Genomic DNA, 5,422 nt, shown 5'->3' on the forward strand with positions numbered 1-5,422 from the left:
CACCTCATTTCTCAGGCTTCCTCCCCCCCATAATATTTATAACCCTTTAATGTAATTTAATTGTAATATGCTGTATATTTACATGTTACTGATAAAGTGCATAGTTCTTTCCAGGCACCTGGCTCTGTGCTAAGTTCTTGACTGGCACAAACTCATTCAATCCACACAACAAATCCTGGGGGTGGTTAAAAGTAAATAAACAAGATACTTTTACACTATGAAAAAATACAATGAAAGAAACAGCTAAATGAGTGGAGGGAAGCCTTTAGGAGGCAAATTCAGGGAAGGCTGATGACAGAGCTTGGCTTTGAGCTGAGATAAGACTGGGGCAGCAAGTGCAAAGGCCCTGGGGCAGGAAGCATCCTGACAGGCTTGAGGAACTTCAAGGAGATTGTAACAGGAAAAGTGCCAGACTAAGCAAGGGTGTGTGTGTTAGGGGGTGGGGGCAGTCTACCAATTCTGAATTTAATTTTTTTTTTAAATGTGGAACGCTTCACGAATTTGTGTGTCATCTTTGCGCAGGGGCCATGCTAATCTTCTCTGTATCATTCCAATTTTAGTATATGTGATGCCGAAGCGAGCACCTGAATTTAATTTTTAATTGCGTTTATTTTAAAACAAAGACGGGATCACTAATAATGCAGTGCTGAGCCAAAGGAAAATTCAGTAATACTGATTCTGTCTATTTAAAATGTTTACATTTTATTCATCATGAATTTGGGGAACATTAATTTTAGTTTTTAAAAAATACTGCATTAGCCCGGCCAGCATGGCTCCGTAGTTGAGCGTTGACCTATGAACCAGGAGGTCATAGTTCAATTCCCTATCAGGGCACATGCTTGAATTGTGGGCTCAATCCCCAATGGGGGAGCATGTGGGAGGCAGCCAATCAATGATTCTCTCTCATCATTGATGTTTCTATCTCTCCCTCTCCTTTCCTCTCTGAAATCAATAAAAATATCTTTTTTAAAAACTGCATTGAGGGGGAGGTTGGGGGTTAAGGGGGGGGATGAGGACACATTTGTAATACCTTAACTAATAATAATTTTAAAAAAGAACCAAAAACCAAAAAAAAAAAAAACTGCATTGAAATATTCTTTATCTTGCCCTGGACTGTTTGCTCAGTGGTTAGAGTGTCAGCCTGGGGTCAGAAGGGGCTCGGGTTTGATCCCTGGCCCTGGGCACATGTGGAAGACAACCAATTGATGTGTCTTATTTCACGTCAATCTCTCTCTCTCTCTCTCTCTCTCTCTCTCTCTCTCTTTCCCTCCCCTCTCCCTTCTACTCTCTCTAAAAATCAATGGAAAAAATACACTCAGATGAATATTTTAAAAATAATAATATATATAAATAAAATAAAATAAAATTGCCTTTACTGTGACGACTATGTTTTTTGGTGCCCCCTTCAACTTTGCTCCCAGGTGAGCCCACCCTGGTCCCTGCCCATTCCTCATAGCAACCATTAAGAGGTAAATACTGTTCTTATACCCATATTACAGAGAGAAAAACTGAGGCCCAAGTCACTTTTGCAAGGTTACACAGTGAGAGTGCTAGGATTTGAACCTAGCCAGCCTGACCCCAGAGCCCACACACTTCCCAGCATCCCACACTGTCTTTCCCACCCTCTAGGCAGCCAAGCCTTGGTTTCCTCATTTGCCAAGTGAGACTAAAGAGTGAATAGGATGAAGCCCTTGGCGTGGATTTGGTGAACTCATAGGTGAGGCTTAGCATAGCACCTAGGACATCCTCAGTGCTCAATAAATGGCTGTTGTCATGACTGTTACAGGCAGCCACCTGTCCATCCCCAGGCGGGAGCAGGGTGTCAGGGTTAGGTGAGGAGCAGAGCCACCCCTGGTCCCTGGTTCTCAGCTTGCAGCCCCAGGCTGGGCTGGTGGAGCTGGGCCAAGACAGGTTCAGTCTCCATGGAGACCCAATCAGGATGCTCAAAGCCCCGTGAGCCTCTGATGTGCTGGAGAGTCGTTTAAAAGAATAAAAATAGCCCGGCCAGTGTGGCTCAGTGCGTTGAACGTCAACCGATGAACCAGGAGGACATGATTCGATTCCCGGTTGGACGTGCCCAGGTTGTGGGCTCAATCCCCAGTGTGGGGTGTGCAGGAGGCAGCCAATCAATGATTCTCTCTCATCATTGATGTTCCTCTCTCTCCCTCCCTTCCTCTAGAATTTAAAAAAAACCACACATATCTTTTAAAAAAAAGAATGAAAATTAAAACCCACCAGCCCTCCTGTGAGGAAAGATGAGTTTCCCACACTCTCTCTGAACACGCAAAACAAACGAGGGTAAGGGGCAGGGAGGTCCCAGTCTAGCCTGCGTGTGACCCCCAGGAATGTAAATTCAGCATCCGCCTCCTGAGTGATGCTCATCTCTGGAGTTTGCTCCCTGACCGGCTGACACGACTCAGCTGTAGCAGGGAAGAGGTCAAGGCAGAGGGAACTCCCAGGGCTGTCTGCTTGGAACCCAGGAGGCCGATGTGCTGACTTATTGGCCAGAGGAAACCTGGTCGGCTGGGCATCATCGCAGGAGGCCCGTGGTGTGGGCGGCTGTTACTGGAGCAGCAGCGAGGCTGGGGCAGAGCCTGGGGTGGGAGCCAGGGGCTGGGAGGCTTCCCGGGAGTCGCTTGGCTCCCTGGCCCTGTTTCCTCACTCACCTGGCCCAGAGCCTTTGCACGTACTCAGGGTTCATCTTCCAAAGAGCTTCTCAAAATGCTCACATGAACGTTAAGTCCATCTTAAAGGGAAACTGTGGACATTCAGGTCATCATGTTCCCTGTGGGGGAGCCACCTGCTGGGGGGTAAGCAGCATCCCGGGCTCCACCCACTTGGTGCCAGGAGCTCCCCCAGACATCGCCCAGGTCCCCTGTGGGGCAGGACCTCCGGGAAGAACTGCTGGTGAGCACAGCTGAGGCGCTTGCCTCCGGAGGAGCCGGGGTGGGGTCAGCAGGGTCCACACTGCACTTCTCACACCTGCATGTCCTCCTGGGCATCCTGCTAGGAACGCAGAGCCCGATCCAGCAGGTCTGAGGGGGGCCTGGGCCTGCATTTCCTAACAAGCCTTCAGGTGACAGGCGGCCAAGGTCTGGGAAGATGTCCGCCATGTTCCCGTTCCGGCTTTTCACAGCGAGATTCTTATTTCAGAGGCCGTGGGTGTGAAAGGGGTGAGCCCCTTGGGGAGGGACAAGAAATGGCTTCTGATCTTTTCCAGGTCCCTCCAACCCCCACCCCAGGGGCTGGGGTGTAGGGTCAGCAATGGGGTCAGGGTATTGGGTAGGGCAGGGGCAGGGGGCCCAGCCTGGAGCTGCCCTGTGCCAGGACCTCTGCTCTTTGGTGGTCTCCGCACAGCTGGCCTAAGTGTCTTCCTGACCCCGCAACCCTGATGCCCTTTGACCCTGCCCCTCTGTGCCCCCAAGTCCCTCAATGCCCAGACTACCTACAGCTCTTCTAGAACATTCCCAGAAGTGAAGCACCCCCACCTACCAAGGCTCATGATGTGTCCCCTGGGAATACTACCCCATAGTCCCCACCTACCCCAGATGCCTCCTGCCTTCACACATCTACAGCCACAAAGCAGACAGATCTCTGGCTGCTGCACCCCCATCCACACCGCCTCCCTCCCCTGGGAGGGAGCTGCTCTTTCATCCTGCAGGATTGAACCCCAATCTGCCTGGATTCTCCCAGGTCCCTGGCCCCACCATGTGGTTTCACGGATGGGAAAGGGTTCCTCATTGGGTCAACCCCTTGTTGCTCCCTCTCTCAGCAACGGGGTGGGGTTGTGTGAGGTCTAAGGCACAGCCTGGGGACGAGGGGGAGCGAAGGGAGGGAGGGGTGGAAAGAGGTGTCAGGATCTGGTTGTGCCCCACCCTCAGGGGTTGTGGCCCCGTCTCCCCCATCCGTCCTTCGATGTGGCTCCACTCCTCTGGCCACAGCCCGTGGGACCTGGAGTGGACACCTGTCCTGAGGGCTGATGAGTTATTTCCCTGGAAACACGAGGAGTGGATGCCTCACCATCCTGGGAGGTGAGTGTGCACCACATGGAACTTGGGTGTGTTTTTTCCAACGTTGGGATGAGAAAGAGGCACAAATCCTCATTTCTGAATGAACCATCCCCAGTGTGTTCCTATAACTTGCAATCGAAACTGCATGGGTTCGTATATTGTAGGAATCTATTTACGTGAAATGTCCAGAACAGGCAAATCCAGAGACAGGAAGTGGGTCAGTGGTTGCTGGGGGCTGGGAGGGGGTGGGGGTAATTGCTGATGGGAATGAGACTTCTTTTTGAAGTAATGGAATGTTCTGGAACTAGACAGAAGTCACGAAACCACTGAATGATATATCTAAAAGGGTTAATTTTATGGTATGTGAATATATCCCAATTAAGCTTTTTTTAAAAAAAACTACAACTGTGTTTGAATGCCAACTCTGCCTCCTTTTTGCCACAAGAATTCCAGCAAGATAGGTCACCTGTCTCTTTCATCCTCTACAAATTGGAAGTAAAAGCAGGTATGTAATTCAGACAAGGGATAGAATGAGAGAAATCCCCACGTGGCAACCATCAGTGTGACCACAGCTTCACAGGAATCACCAGTGGCTTTGAAAACTAGAGGGTGACGTTTGAGGAGTGACAGGCTGTTTGCACCGCCTAAAAGTATCTCCCCACGCCCAGCCGGCGTGGCTCCGTGGCTGAGCATCGACCTGTGAACCAGGAGATCATGGTTCAATTCCTGGTCAGGGCACATGCAGGAGGCAGCCAATGGATTATTCTCTTATCACTGATATCAGTAAAATATATACTTTTAAAAAGAAAGTATCCCCCATAACGTGCTTATCGGAGAAAGACAGTGACTCCAGTGGAGAGAGCCAACGGATACCCCATTATCCACGAAACTAGGGCTCACACCCTAGGAATGCCCTGCCAAGTACACACCACCTGCTTTTACTTCCTTCTATACCAGTGATGGCGAACCTATGACACGTGTGTCAGAGGTGACACGCGAACTCATTTTTTTGGTTGATTTTTCTTTGTTAAATGGCATTTAAATATATAAACTAAATATCAAAAATATAAATCTTTGTTTTACTATGGTTGCAAATATCAAAAAATTTCTATATGTGACACGGCACCAGAGTTAAGTTAGGGTTTTTCAAAATGCTGACACGCTGAGCTCAAAAGGTTCGCCATCACTGTTCTATTGATTAGTACCAAGTCGCAGGTCTTGTACACACTCAGCAGGAGGGGTTTATACAAGTATTATAAACATTGTGAGGTGGGGTCATGAGGACCATCCTAGAGAATCTGGCTGCCACATTTGGGAGGGAAGGTAAGTCCTGCTGAGGGTTTGGATATTGCATAAGGTCCAGATTTAGGGGTTGGTGGGTGAGCGATATCATACTAGGATAAGGAAAGGCA

General features: G+C 49.3%; 1 non-coding gene across 1 annotated transcript; it reads right to left on the bottom strand.

The window, feature by feature from the left end:
• Positions 1-477: 477 nt before the first annotated feature.
• LOC111824814 lies at positions 478-584 on the bottom strand. The gene has a single exon (XR_002827889.1). It is a non-coding gene; the product is annotated as a U6 spliceosomal RNA (small nuclear RNA).
• Between the last annotated feature and the right edge of the window lie 4,838 nt (positions 585-5,422).

The sequence above is a fragment of the Myotis lucifugus genome, unplaced genomic scaffold (genome assembly GCF_000147115.1).
Source record: "Myotis lucifugus unplaced genomic scaffold, Myoluc2.0 scaffold_7739, whole genome shotgun sequence".
Lineage (NCBI taxonomy): Eukaryota > Metazoa > Chordata > Mammalia > Chiroptera > Vespertilionidae > Myotis > Myotis lucifugus.